Genomic DNA, 14,908 nt, shown 5'->3' with positions numbered 1-14,908 from the left:
TTTCTATTACACATGCCATTATCAACCACAACAATCTCTCTTTCACCCGGCTACTTGCACCCATCCCAAACATTACCACTCTCCAATTTATAAAATTCACGCCCGCTAGTTCCTTGCATAAACCACCCACTCCCTTCCAAACACTGTGAGCATAATCACAATTCCAAACCAAATGCATAACAGTTTCACTCGCCCCACATCCATCCCTCGGACATACCTCTGTTCTAATCAGATCCCTCCTCTTATGTACCTCTCTCACAGGCAAAATCTCATGCAAACTCATCCATACGATATCACGCTGCCTATTCGATATTCCTTTTATACTCAGGTTCCTCCATACACACAACGCTTCACTCGATCTCAAGCCCCCAATGTTACATTCAAACTCTCTAACACGCATCCTTCTCCTTACATTCCTTATCACTTTGAAATCACCCATAGGAACATCCAACAAATCATGCTTGACAACAAATTTTTCAACAAACTCATACCACACAGGACATTTAAACGAAACAGGCACTCTTGCATCCCTTCTCATCCATTTCAACCCAAACAACATCCATCCAGCCATATATTTAATCATAAAAGCCGTCTTGTTATCCCTACCTAACAGAACAACCACTGTTTTAATATAATTTAAACCAAGACAAATTTCAAAATTTGGGAAATCCATTCCCACATGTTCACGTAACTTACACAAATATTCCCTTTTAAGTTTTTCCATCTTACTTCCCCAATAAAACGTAAAAATTAGCTTCTCAATCCGCCTAAAACCCCTATAAGGGGCTGGAAAAACCACGGACACAAAAAGTAACATAGGAAGAATCACTGACTTAATAATAAGGACTTTGCCTGACAATGTCAAGTCCCGCAACCTCCAAAAATTTAACTTTTGTTCAATCCTCTTACCGCATTCATCCCAACTCTCATTCCCTTTCAGATCTTTGTTAAACCACACCCCCAGAACCTTAATAGCACCTTCTTCACATATCACACCATCCATCCTAACACTCGAATCCCCAAAACACTTAAAGCTACACTTCCCCCAATTCACCCTAAAACCAGATGCACCACAAAAGAAATCTAAAAGCAACCTTGCTCGATTCATAGCAGCCATATTATCACTCACCACAACAACATCGTCCATATACCCCATTACCTTTACAGTCTTTCCACCACTCCCTGGGATTAGAAGACCATTCATCACTTTCTCTTTCCGAATCATGCACAACAGGGGCTCAATCACACTTATAAACAGGACAGGGGACAACGGACACCCCTGCCTGACCCCTGATTTTATGCACACCTTCTCACTCAAACATCCATTCACTAACACTTCACTCACCACACCATCATACAAACACCTTATCGCCTTCACAAAAACACTAGGAAAACCCATCCTAACTAACACCTCAAACATAAACGCATGCGACACTCTATCAAAAGCTTTCTCAAAATCCACACAAAAAACCATACATTTCCCCTTCCTAAACATACAATCTCCAATTACGTCCCTCAACAACAAGAGGTTATCAGTCATACACCTACCTGGCACCGCGCACACTTGATCAACACCAACCACACTTCCAATCACCCCACGCATACGGTTAGCCAGAATTTTGCTAAAGACTTTGTAATCTGCATTGAGTAATGTAATCGGCCTCCAATTACGCAAATTCTTTTTCTCACCCTTCTTATATAGTAAAACAACTACTCCTTCTTTCATGGAATTACAAAGTACACCATTCATCCACATATATTGACATACCTCCACAAAATCAACACCAATCACATCCCATGCTTTTACATAAAACTCCACAGGCAACCCATCTTTCCCAGGTGTTTTATTCTTTTTCGCACCATCCACCGCCTTTTTAACCTCATCAAAAACAATATCCTCACTCAAACACTCACGTTCCCCTGATTCAAGCTGACTCTCCAACATACCTAACACATGCTCTTTCAAACCCCCATCCACCCATTTAGACTCAAATAAACTACTATAGAAACTATGTACCTCATCCAACACTTCCATTCCAACCACAGTCATACCATTATCATTTTCAACCTCATCCAACTCATCTTTCTTACTGCACATTTTTTTAAAAAAGTACCTCGTACACTTCTCATCCATATCCAAATGCTCAACTCTCGTCCTAAAAATAATTTCCTTCCCACGCTTTTCCAAAACACGCTTCATCTCATCTCTCGCTCCTCTGAGTTGATCACTAACATCAATTCCTTTCATACTCATTTTATGTAACCACTCAATCCTCATATTTAAATCTTTAAATCTGCCTCTTTCAATTGCTGCTTTTTTATAACCCCACCTCCTAAAAAAATTCTTAATTTCCACTTTCACCCAATCCCACCATACAGTCACATCCACAAAATTATTTTTCCTAGACCTCCACCATTCATACTTACTTTCGAAGTCTCTCATAACCCTAACATCCTCTAACAACCTAACATTTAGCTTCCATACCCCAACACCATGCACCATTTTTTTATCACCTTCAAACATACCCCACAAACATTCATGGTCTGTGAAAGAAAAAACATGCTGTTTAAAAAATTTACACACCAAACCTCTATTTGTATACAGCATGCGGTCAATCCTGGACACTATTCCTCCCCTATCAGCTCTATATGTGGCCGGTGGTGGCTTACTCAAAAATTCCGCTGCATCTAAAAAAGAAAAATCAGATGTAATTTGATTAAGGACCTTACCCGTGACATCAATTTCCCCTTCAGAAACACAATTGAAATCACCAACTAATAATATTGGAATCCTTCCAGGCAAAAAAAAACGTATTTTCTCTAATAGTGCTAACCTATCCCCTTTGTTAATTGGACAATACACGTTAACAATTTTCACCCTCCACCCTCTCCCCTTAACCACTGCCATTATACAACGACCTGGCTCCACCACCATATAATTTTCAAAACTTAAATCCCTATTCCCCAACAAAATCCCCACACCATCATTTTTGTTTGTCATTGAACCTGACCAAATGCTATGCCCATATACCCAGTCCTTTTCAGGAGGTGACTCTTCAATTCCGCACTCTTGCAGACAGTAGATATTTGCTCCAAGATTTTTTAGTTCTTCCAGTATAGCCAATCTTCTAGGCTTAGATTTTATAAGCCTTACATTTACTGACAGTACACTACAGCCCACGTTGGAGCCCATTTTTTAACCATATTTGGTAAAAAAGAACATACCCCCCACCGAAGAGTCAACCTTTCTCGTCTTGAAACTCGATTCCTGATGTTAAGCACAGAATGCTGGCCCCCTCCTCCAAAAAAGACCTCCTAGGAGAGGCACTGTAGCTCTCGGGATAGCTCCTATCACTTAAGGGGCTGATGCTCCCAATACTGGCAGGTGAAATATCTGGTCGGAACTTCTTTGCAGAAGACACATCAGAGTCCTCATCAGGGGGCCTCACCACAGCCCCGGTGAAGTCACCCTGGCCACCACCACCTTCTTGAATGGCCTCTGAGCTTTCCAAAGCCAACACCGGCGTTGTGGAGAGTGAACCGCTCACTTCTCCCTCACCACTCACATCAAGCAGAATTGACATATCTGCAGGCTCCATCTCAACAGCGCTTCCACCAGCAGGATCAGGTGCTTCCTCCATCACTTCCATGAAGTCCCTTACTGCCTCAATCGCCTCACCAATAGTGGCGGCAGTACTAGGACGTGGGGACACGGCCTCTGCATATGACCTGGAACGATGGGGACAGTCCTTGAAAGCGTGTCCCTCCTCCCCACACGCATTACAGACCATGGAGTTAGTACATTCCATTGCCAGATGACCTTCTTTATTGCATTTCCCACAAAACTTCTCCACCGTGCAGTCCTCTTGGTAGTGTCCAAAGGATTTACACTTCCTGCAAAAACGCGGAGCACCGGGAAAATACATATACCCTCTATCCCTCCCGATGGCAAAACTGAGGGGAGGGTAGTGGATACCCCCAGGTCCCTGGGGGTCTTCCTGGAACCGTACAAAAAACTTGTGTTTGCCAGTCCACAAGCCCACCTCATTCCTCACCTTGTGTGAGTAGGACACATAGCTGCAATGACGGTTCAGGAATCTAGTAATGTCCTCCACATCCACAAGGGGGTTGTGCATAAACACAACAACTGGCACTTCCCCCTTAGTATACAATACCGTGAATGTAAGCCCTTCAAGAGCCGGATGATCCAAGGCTTGCTGATCCTTTAGAGTCTTGAAAAGATTCTGGCAAGCTGCCATACGATCAAGGACCAAAACGTACCGGCCATTCTTTGGGAACTCCTGTAGACAAATGATGTCTCCACGACCAACATTCAAAATCTTGAAGATGACGACTTCCACCAAGAACCGCAGGTTAAAGAAATTCCTCCTTGACTCCTCAATATCAATGCGAAAAGCATTTTTGACCCGAATATCAACGGTCCCGGCATAGCGAATCTTGACGCCCATTATCACCTCTCGTTTCCTCTGGACCCCCCCCAATAGCAGCAGGCAGCTTAAGCCACCTAAGTGGCGATGCTGCAAGGCCGAGGGGGAGACACTCTAGGATCCTTCTGACCAGATACAAGATCTTAGCCAAAAGGCCGAGAAGCGATAACCAGAATTGGTTTCCGACTACGGTGCCACCCAAGGATTCTGAAAAGTCCATTTGTGGAGATGGCCACCTGGACTCCCGTTAAAAAGACATGCTGTCAACCTCTAGATCCCTCACATGCCTGCACTTTTCGGCTTGCTGCTGCTGCAATCCACGCGTTTTAGATCTGCATAACTCCACCTCTTTTAGCACAGTACCCTCAACCCCCGGCTGTTCCCACCCGCCTCAACACCGTTGGAAGGGAGGAGAACCAATTAAGGCGGGGGGGGGGGGGGGTGGAACGAGCAGCTGTCTACCCTTAGCAGGAGGGTTGCTGATTAATTACCTCTCCTGCTGCTGCTGCTGCTGGCTGTCCAGCAGCAGACTGAAGGTGGCTGCTGCTGTGCGCAGGTATATAAAGGCTCAGAGCCTATTATGACACGCGCAGCCAGCGTTCCATTGCCACATTCTGTCTACTGCAGGCGGGATACCTGGATGGCTGAATGTCACTGAGAAGCTCACAGAGACCGCCATAAGCAACAGTTTAAAAGAATGCCACAGACTAATCAACCAAACTTTTTGGGTTGGTTTCTCTTTTATAGTCTGCAGGCATTAAATGAAAGAAGTCAGTGTTCCAGCAGAGGGAGACAACGTTTCAGAAAAGGCATTGTAGCAAACCAAAAAAGAAATTTTAAGCGCAGCAGAGTAACCAGCTCACATACCTGTTAGCTCAGGTGAGTTTAAAAGGCTGCTGTTGATAACAAGGGCATTTGCTAAATAGATGGTGTGTGTGCAACAATATACTGAAAGGTCAATTATATTGTGCAGCTTATCTCACCACCTGTAGTTATTTAGGTGAAAGCTCCAAAATGCTTGCCTAATATGTCTGTTTATCCAAAAGGAAGTATAGAGGGAGAGCTAGATAGATAGCATTGCATTACATTACATTACATGGCAATGCAATGCACAGTTGCTGAAGTTGAACCAAAATGAGCTTGTCATCTGGCTTCTGCAACTTTTAACATGAAAAATCCAATGAGGAGAAGAAAAGCAAAGCCAAAGAGTCCATCCCAAAATCCGACAAACAAGCAAAATGAACAAAAAGCATTGAATTCAATTCTTTCTGATTTTAGAAACTGCATTAAAGAAGGGGTGCACCGGTCCTGGAGATACTGCAATACCAGGTCAATGCGTGGAGTGGACAGAGCAAGCTCTTTTTCCATCTCCCTGTTCTAAAAATCCATTTAATATATGGTCCCCAGATAGGGGACGTATCAGATATTAAACTGATAAGAACAGATACTACACTTGATCTTAGCCAAAAGGCCGAGAAGCGATAACCAGAATTGGTTTCCGACTACGGTGCCACCCAAGGATTCTGAAAAGTCCATTTGTGGAGATGGCCACCTGGACTCCCGTTAAGAAGACATGCTGTCAACCTCTAGATCCCTCACATGCCTGCACTTTTCGGCTTGCTGCTGCTGCAATCCACGCGTTTTAGATCTGCATAACTCCACCTCTTTTAGCACAGTACCCTCAACCCCCGGCTGTTCCCACCCGCCTCAACACCGTTGGAAGGGAGGAGAACCAATTAAGGCGGGGGGGGGGGTGGAACGAGCAGCTGTCTACCCTTAGCAGGAGGGTTGCTGATTAATTACCTCTCCTGCTGCTGCTGCTGCTGGCTGTCCAGCAGCAGACTGAAGGTGGCTGCTGCTGTGCGCAGGTATATAAAGGCTCAGAGCCTATTATGACACGCGCAGCCAGCGTTCCATTGCCACATTCCGTCTACTGCAGGCGGAATACCTGGATGGCTGAATGTCACTGAGAAGCTCACAGAGACCGCCATAAGCAACAGTTTAAAAGAATGCCACAGACTAATCAACCAAACTTTTTGGGTTGGTTTCTCTTTTATAGTCTGCAGGCATTAAATGAAAGAAGTCAGTGTTCCAGCAGAGGGAGACAACGTTTCAGAAAAGGCATTGTAGCAAACCAAAAAAGAAATTTTAAGCGCAGCAGAGTAACCAGCTCACATACCTGTTAGCTCAGGTGAGTTTAAAAGGCTGCTGTTGATAACAAGGGCATTTGCTAAATACAGTCATGGCCAAAAGTATTGAGAATGAGACAAATAGAAATTTTTCCAAAGTTTACTGCTTCATTTTTTGTAATGGCAATTTGCATATACTCCTGAATGTCAAAGAGTGATCAGCTTAACAGCAATTACTGTACTTGCAAAGTCAATATTTGCCCAGAAAATGAACTTTAACCCCCAAAACACATTTCAACATCATTGCAGTCCTGCCTTAAAAGGAGCAGCTAACATCGTTTTAGTGATTGATCCATTAACACAGGTGTTGGTGTTGATGAGGACAGGGCTGGCGATCAATCAGTCATGATTAAGTAAGAATGACATCACTGGACACTTTAAAAGGAGGCTGGTTCTTGGTATCATTGTTTCTCTTCAGTTAACCATGGTTATCTCTAAAGAAACACGTGCAGCCATCATTGCACTGCACAAAAATGGCCTAACAGGGAAGAGTATCGCAGCTACAAAGATTGCACCTCAGTCAACAATCTATCGCATCATCAAGAACTTCAAGGAGAGAGCTTCCATTGTTGTCAAAAAGGCTCCAGGGCGCCCAAGAAAGACCAGCAAGCGCCAGGACCGTATCTTAAAACTGTTTCAGCTGCGGGATCGGACTACCAGCAGTGCCGAGCTTGCTCAGGAATGGCAGCAGGCTGGTGTGAGTGCTTCTGCACGCACTGTGAGGCGGAGAATCTTTGAGCAAGGGCTGGTTTCAAGGAGGGCAGCAAAGAAGCCACTTCTCTTCAGAAAAAACATCAGGGACCGACTGATATTCTGCAAAAGGTACAGGGAGTGGACTGCTGAGGACTGGGGCAAAGTCATTTTCTCTGATGAATCCCCTTTTCGATTGTTTGGGACATCTGGAAAACAGCTTATTCGGAGAAGAAGAGGTGAGCGCTACCACCAGTCTTGTCTCATGCCAACTGTAAAGCATTCATGTGTGGGGTTGCTTCTCAGCCAAGGGAATCGGCTCACTCACAGTCTTGCCTAAAAACACAGCCATGAAGAAAGAATGGCACCAGAATGTCCTCCAAGAGCAACTTCTCCCAACCATCCAAGAGCAGTTTGGCGCCCAACAATGCCTTTTCCAGCATGATGGAGCACCTTGCCATAAAGCAAAGGTGATAACTAAATGGCTCATGGAACAAAGCATAGAGATTTTGGGTCCATGGCCTGGAAACTCCCCAGATCTTAATCCCATTGAGAACTTGTGGTCAATCATCAAGAGACGGGTGGACAAACAAAAACCAACAAATTCTGGCAAAATGCAAGCATTGATTATGCAAGAATGGACTGCTATCAGTCAGGATTTGGTCCAAAAGTTGATTGAGAGCATGCCAGGGAGAATTACAGAGGTCTTGAAGAAGAAGGGGCAACACTGCAAATATTGACTTGCTGCTTTAACTCATTCTAACTGTCAATATAACCTATTGGTACTCATAATATGATTGCAATTATATTTCTGTATGTGATATAAACATCAGACAAACACTAATAAAAACCAGAGGCCAGCAGATCATGTGAAAATATAATTTTGGTGTCATTCTCAAAACTTTTGGCCATGACTGTAGATGGTGTGTGTGCAACAATATACTGAAAGGTCAATTATATTGTGCAGCTTATCTCACCACCTGTAGTTATTTAGGTGAAAGCTCCAAAATGCTTGCCTAATATGTCTGTTTATCCAAAAGGAAGTATAGAGGGAGAGCTAGATAGATAGCATTGCATTACATTACATTACATGGCAATGCAATGCACAGTTGCTGAAGTTGAACCAAAATGAGCTTGTCATCTGGCTTCTGCAACTTTTAACATGAAAAATCCAATGAGGAGAAGAAAAGCAAAGCCAAAGAGTCCATCCCAAAATCCGACAAACAAGCAAAATGAACAAAAAGCATTGAATTCAATTCTTTCTGATTTTAGAAACTGCATTAAAGAAGGGGTGCACCGGTCCTGGAGATACTGCAATACCAGGTCAATGCGTGGAGTGGACAGAGCAAGCTCTTTTTCCATCTCCCTGTTCTAAAAATCCATTTAATATATGGTCCCCAGATAGGGGACGTATCAGATATTAAACTGATAAGAACAGATACTACACTTGATCTTAGCCAAAAGGCCGAGAAGCGATAACCAGAATTGGTTTCCGACTACGGTGCCACCCAAGGATTCTGAAAAGTCCATTTGTGGAGATGGCCACCTGGACTCCCGTTAAGAAGACATGCTGTCAACCTCTAGATCCCTCACATGCCTGCACTTGTCGGCTTGCTGCTGCTGCAATCCACGCGTTTTAGATCTGCATAACTCCACCTCTTTTAGCACAGTACCCTCAACCCCCGGCTGTTCCCACCCGCCTCAACACCGTTGGAAGGGAGGAGAACCAATTAAGGCGGGGGGGGGGTGGAACGAGCAGCTGTCTACCCTTAGCAGGAGGGTTGCTGATTAATTACCTCTCCTGCTGCTGCTGCTGCTGGCTGTCCAGCAGCAGACTGAAGGTGGCTGCTGCTGTGCGCAGGTATATAAAGGCTCAGAGCCTATTATGACACGCGCAGCCAGCGTTCCATTGCCACATTCCGTCTACTGCAGGCGGGATACCTGGATGGCTGAATGTCACTGAGAAGCTCACAGAGACCGCCATAAGCAACAGTTTAAAAGAATGCCACAGACTAATCAACCAAACTTTTTGGGTTGGTTTCTCTTTTATAGTCTGCAGGCATTAAATGAAAGAAGTCAGTGTTCCAGCAGAGGGAGACAACGTTTCAGAAAAGGCATTGTAGCAAACCAAAAAAGAAATTTTAAGCGCAGCAGAGTAACCAGCTCACATACCTGTTAGCTCAGGTGAGTTTAAAAGGCTGCTGTTGATAACAAGGGCATTTGCTAAATAGATGGTGTGTGTGCAACAATATACTGAAAGGTCAATTATATTGTGCAGCTTATCTCACCACCTGTAGTTATTTAGGTGGAAGCTCCAAAATGCTTGCCTAATATGTCTGTTTATCCAAAAGGAAGTATAGAGGGAGAGCTAGATAGATAGCATTGCATTACATTACATTACATGGCAATGCAATGCACAGTTGCTGAAGTTGAACCAAAATGAGCTTGTCATCTGGCTTCTGCAACTTTTAACATGAAAAATCCAATGAGGAGAAGAAAAGCAAAGCCAAAGAGTCCATCCCAAAATCCGACAAACAAGCAAAATGAACAAAAAGCATTGAATTCAATTCTTTCTGATTTTAGAAACTGCATTAAAGAAGGGGTGCACCGGTCCTGGAGATACTGCAATACCAGGTCAATGCGTGGAGTGGACAGAGCAAGCTCTTTTTCCATCTCCCTGTTCTAAAAATCCATTTAATATATGGTCCCCAGATAGGGGACGTATCAGATATTAAACTCATAAGAACAGATTTTTTGATTGAAGCTGCATCCAAGGCACTGAAAAATGTGACCGAAGTCACACCAAAACAGCGCACGAGGCGAGGATTCATGTGGACCCTTCCCGGAGGAGAGGGTCCCCAATAAACCATCCCCATCCCTCCGAGCCAGAAGGCCACAGCGAGGGTCAGGTATCTCCGATGCTCTCCCTAGCCGAAGCCGGAGAAGAGCCGTTTTCGTGCTCCCAGCTTCCATATAGGCTGCCACCCTAGTGGAGCTGGAGCCTGTGTTGGTTTCTCAGCCCAAAGCTGACCGGACCTCCGACCGGGTTTATAAAAATTCCCCTTCCTAGCCCGGAGGCCAGGAATAGGGGGGGTTGCTCAGAAAGTATGATTGGCAAAGGTGCGGCGTGCTACGAAGCCAAGTCTTTCTGGGGTTCCCAGTCCCAGTAAGCTTGGACTTCCACCAGGGCGCCTACTCCTGGGGCACATTGCTCCAAAGCACTCACACTTACCCAGCCTAGTGACTTCGATCCTGGAGGGCCATGTTTTCCATCAGATAACTCTATGAGCCACCTGGCGTACTAACAAGTGCACCAAACCAGTGTGTAATATGCATCAATTTACTAGGGCAGCCCAAGGACAAACTGCCTTTTCAAAAGATACTACACTTGATCTTAGCCAAACAGATACTACACTTGATCTTAGCCAAAAGGCCGAGAAGCGATAACCAGAATTGGTTTCCGACTACGGTGCCACCCAAGGATTCTGAAAAGTCCATTTGTGGAGATGGCCACCTGGACTCCCGTTAAGAAGACATGCTGTCAACCTCTAGATCCCTCACATGCCTGCACTTTTCGGCTTGCTGCTGCTGCAATCCACGCGTTTTAGATCTGCATAACTCCACCTCTTTTAGCACAGTACCCTCAACCCCCGGCTGTTCCCACCCGCCTCAACACCGTTGGAAGGGAGGAGAACCAATTAAGGCGGGGGGGGGGGTGGAACGAGCAGCTGTCTACCCTTAGCAGGAGGGTTGCTGATTAATTACCTCTCCTGCTGCTGCTGCTGCTGGCTGTCCAGCAGCAGACTGAAGGTGGCTGCTGCTGTGCGCAGGTATATAAAGGCTCAGAGCCTATTATGACACGCGCAGCCAGCGTTCCATTGCCACATTCCGTCTACTGCAGGCGGGATACCTGGATGGCTGAATGTCACTGAGAAGCTCACAGAGACCGCCATAAGCAACAGTTTAAAAGAATGCCACAGACTAATCAACCAAACTTTTTGGGTTGGTTTCTCTTTTATAGTCTGCAGGCATTAAATGAAAGAAGTCAGTGTTCCAGCAGAGGGAGACAACGTTTCAGAAAAGGCATTGTAGCAAACCAAAAAAGAAATTTTAAGCGCAGCAGAGTAACCAGCTCACATACCTGTTAGCTCAGGTGAGTTTAAAAGGCTGCTGTTGATAACAAGGGCATTTGCTAAATAGATGGTGTGTGTGCAACAATATACTGAAAGGTCAATTATATTGTGCAGCTTATCTCACCACCTGTAGTTATTTAGGTGAAAGCTCCAAAATGCTTGCCTAATATGTCTGTTTATCCAAAAGGAAGTATAGAGGGAGAGCTAGATAGATAGCATTGCATTACATTACATTACATGGCAATGCAATGCACAGTTGCTGAAGTTGAACCAAAATGAGCTTGTCATCTGGCTTCTGCAACTTTTAACATGAAAAATCCAATGAGGAGAAGAAAAGCAAAGCCAAAGAGTCCATCCCAAAATCCGACAAACAAGCAAAATGAACAAAAAGCATTGAATTCAATTCTTTCTGATTTTAGAAACTGCATTAAAGAAGGGGTGCACCGGTCCTGGAGATACTGCAATACCAGGTCAATGCGTGGAGTGGACAGAGCAAGCTCTTTTTCCATCTCCCTGTTCTAAAAATCCATTTAATATATGGTCCCCAGATAGGGGACGTATCAGATATTAAACTGATAAGAACATATACTACACTTGATCTTAGCCAAAAGGCTGAGAAGCGATAACCAGAATTGGTTTCCGACTACGGTGCCACCCAAGGATTCTGAAAAGTCCATTTGTGGAGAGGGCCACCTGGACTCCCGTTAAGAAGACATGCTGTCAACCTCTAGATCCCTCACATGCCTGCACTTTTCGGCTTGCTGCTGCTGCAATCCACGCGTTTTAGATCTGCATAACTCCACCTCTTTTAGCACAGTACCCTCAACCCCCGGCTGTTCCCACCCGCCTCAACACCGTTGGAAGGGAGGAGAACCAATTAAGGCGGGGGGGGGGGGGGTGGAACGAGCAGCTGTCTACCCTTAGCAGGAGGGTTGCTGATTAATTACCTCTCCTGCTGCTGCTGCTGCTGGCTGTCCAGCAGCAGACTGAAGGTGGCTGCTGCTGTGCGCAGGTATATAAAGGCTCAGAGCCTATTATGACACGCGCAGCCAGCGTTCCATTGCCACATTCCGTCTACTGCAGGCGGGATACCTGGATGGCTGAATGTCACTGAGAAGCTCACAAAGACCGCCATAAGCAACAGTTTAAAAGAATGCCACAGACTAATCAACCAAACTTTTTGGGTTGGTTTCTCTTTTATAGTCTGCAGGCATTAAATGAAAGAAGTCAGTGTTCCAGCAGAGGGAGACAACGTTTCAGAAAAGGCATTGTAGCAAACCAAAAAAGAAATTTTAAGCGCAGCAGAGTAACCAGCTCACATACCTGTTAGCTCAGGTGAGTTTAAAAGGCTGCTGTTGATAACAAGGGCATTTGCAAAATAGATGGTGTGTGTGCAACAATATACTGAAAGGTCAATTATATTGTACAGCTTATCTCACCACCTGTAGTTATTTAGGTGAAAGCTCCAAAATGCTTGCCTAATATGTCTGTTTATCCAAAAGGAAGTATAGAGGGAGAGCTAGATAGATAGCATTGCATTACATTACATTACATGGCAATGCAATGCACAGTTGCTGAAGTTGAACCAAAATGAGCTTGTCATCTGGCTTCTGCAACTTTTAACATGAAAAATCCAATGAGGAGAAGAAAAGCAAAGCCAAAGAGTCCATCCCAAAATCCGACAAACAAGCAAAATGAACAAAAAGCATTGAATTCAATTCTTTCTGATTTTAGAAACTGCATTAAAGAAGGGGTGCACCGGTCCTGGAGATACTGCAATACCAGGTCAATGCGTGGAGTGGACAGAGCAAGCTCTTTTTCCATCTCCCTGTTCTAAAAATCCATTTAATATATGGTCCCCAGATAGGGGACGTATCAGATATTAAACTGATAAGAACATATACTACACTTGATCTTAGCCAAAAGGCCGAGAAGCGATAACCAGAATTGGTTTCCGACTACGGTGCCACCCAAGGATTCTGAAAAGTCCATTTGTGGAGATGGCCACCTGGACTCCCGTTAAGAAGACATGCTGTCAACCTCTAGATCCCTCACATGCCTGCACTTTTCGGCTTGCTGCTGCTGCAATCCACGCGTTTTAGATCTGCATAACTCCACCTCTTTTAGCACAGTACCCTCAACCCCCGGCTGTTCCCACCCGCCTCAACACCGTTGGAAGGGAGGAGAACCAATTAAGGCGGGGGGGGGGGGTGGAACGAGCAGCTGTCTACCCTTAGCAGGAGGGTTGCTGATTAATTACCTCTCTGACACGCGCAGCCAGCGTTCCATTGCCACATTCCGTCTACTGCAGGCGGGATACCTGGATGGCTGAATGTCACTGAGAAGCTCACAGAGACCGCCATAAGCAACAGTTTGAAAGAATGCCACAGACTAATCAACCAAACTTTTTGGGTTGGTTTCTCTTTTATAGTCTGCAGGCATTAAATGAAAGAAGTCAGTGTTCCAGCAGAGGGAGACAACGTTTCAGAAAAGGCATTGTAGCAAACCAAAAAAGAAATTTTAAGCGCAGCAGAGTAACCAGCTCACATACCTGTTAGCTCAGGTGAGTTTAAAAGGCTGCTGTTGATAACAAGGGCATTTGCTAAATAGATGGTGTGTGTGCAACAATATACTGAAAGGTCAATTATATTGTGCAGCTTATCTCACCACCTGTAGTTATTTAGGTGAAAGCTCCAAAATGCTTGCCTAATATGTCTGTTTATCCAAAAGGAAGTATAGAGGGAGAGCTAGATAGATAGCATTGCATTACATTACATTACATGGCAATGCAATGCACAGTTGCTGAAGTTGAACCAAAATGAGCTTGTCATCTGGCTTCTGCAACTTTTAACATGAAAAATCCAATGAGGAGAAGAAAAGCAAAGCCAAAGAGTCCATCCCAAAATCCGACAAACAAGCAAAATGAACAAAAAGCATTGAATTCAATTCTTTCTGATTTTAGAAACTGCATTAAAGAAGGGGTGCACCGGTCCTGGAGATACTGCAATACCAGGTCAATGCGTGGAGTGGACAGAGCAAGCTCTTTTTCCATCTCCCTGTTCTAAAAATCCATTTAATATATGGTCCCCAGATAGGGGACGTATCAGATATTAAACTGATAAGAACAGATACTACACTTGATCTTAGCCAAAAGGCCGAGAAGCGATAACCAGAATTGGTTTCCGACTACGGTGCCACCCAAGGATTCTGAAAAGTCCATTTGTGGAGATGGCCACCTGGACTCCCGTTAAGAAGACATGCTGTCAACCTCTAGATCCCTCACATGCCTGCACTTTTCGGCTTGCTGCTGCTGCAATCCACGCGTTTTAGATCTGCATAACTCCACCTCTTTTAGCACAGTACCCTCAACCCCCGGCTGTTCCCACCCGCCTCAACACCGTTGGAAGGGAGGAGAACCAATTAAGGCGGGGGAGGGGGGGTGGAACGA

The 14,908-nt window shown here is 44.8% G+C and overlaps 6 non-coding genes and 1 pseudogene across 6 annotated transcripts; all 7 read right to left on the bottom strand.

Annotated features, from left to right (window-relative positions):
• Positions 1 to 5,740: 5,740 nt before the first annotated feature.
• On the bottom strand, positions 5,741 to 5,931 carry LOC141199242 (U2 spliceosomal RNA). The gene has a single exon (XR_012270999.1). It is a non-coding gene; the product is annotated as a U2 spliceosomal RNA (small nuclear RNA).
• Positions 5,932 to 8,613: 2,682 nt separating this feature from the next.
• LOC141199241 (U2 spliceosomal RNA) lies at positions 8,614 to 8,804 on the bottom strand. Its single transcript, XR_012270998.1, has one exon. It is a non-coding gene; the product is annotated as a U2 spliceosomal RNA (small nuclear RNA).
• Positions 8,805 to 9,924: 1,120 nt separating this feature from the next.
• LOC141200843 (U2 spliceosomal RNA) lies at positions 9,925 to 10,106 on the bottom strand. Its single transcript, XR_012272549.1, has one exon. It is a non-coding gene; the product is annotated as a U2 spliceosomal RNA (small nuclear RNA).
• A 524-nt stretch (positions 10,107 to 10,630) lies between these two features.
• Positions 10,631 to 10,772, bottom strand: LOC141200964 (U2 spliceosomal RNA; annotated as a pseudogene).
• A 1,121-nt stretch (positions 10,773 to 11,893) lies between these two features.
• On the bottom strand, positions 11,894 to 12,084 carry LOC141200671 (U2 spliceosomal RNA). Its single transcript, XR_012272384.1, has one exon. It is a non-coding gene; the product is annotated as a U2 spliceosomal RNA (small nuclear RNA).
• A 1,124-nt stretch (positions 12,085 to 13,208) lies between these two features.
• LOC141200575 (U2 spliceosomal RNA) lies at positions 13,209 to 13,399 on the bottom strand. The gene has a single exon (XR_012272292.1). It is a non-coding gene; the product is annotated as a U2 spliceosomal RNA (small nuclear RNA).
• A 1,037-nt stretch (positions 13,400 to 14,436) lies between these two features.
• On the bottom strand, positions 14,437 to 14,627 carry LOC141199240 (U2 spliceosomal RNA). Its single transcript, XR_012270997.1, has one exon. It is a non-coding gene; the product is annotated as a U2 spliceosomal RNA (small nuclear RNA).
• Positions 14,628 to 14,908: the final 281 nt, after the last annotated feature.

This window comes from Phyllobates terribilis, unplaced genomic scaffold (assembly GCF_046119375.1).
Source record: "Phyllobates terribilis strain yellow unplaced genomic scaffold, ASM4611937v1 Scaffold_108__1_contigs__length_5656254, whole genome shotgun sequence".
Taxonomy (NCBI): Eukaryota; Metazoa; Chordata; class Amphibia; order Anura; family Dendrobatidae; genus Phyllobates; species Phyllobates terribilis.
Note: the sequence above shows the minus strand (reverse complement) of the source record. Positions and strands in the feature narration are given on the sequence as shown.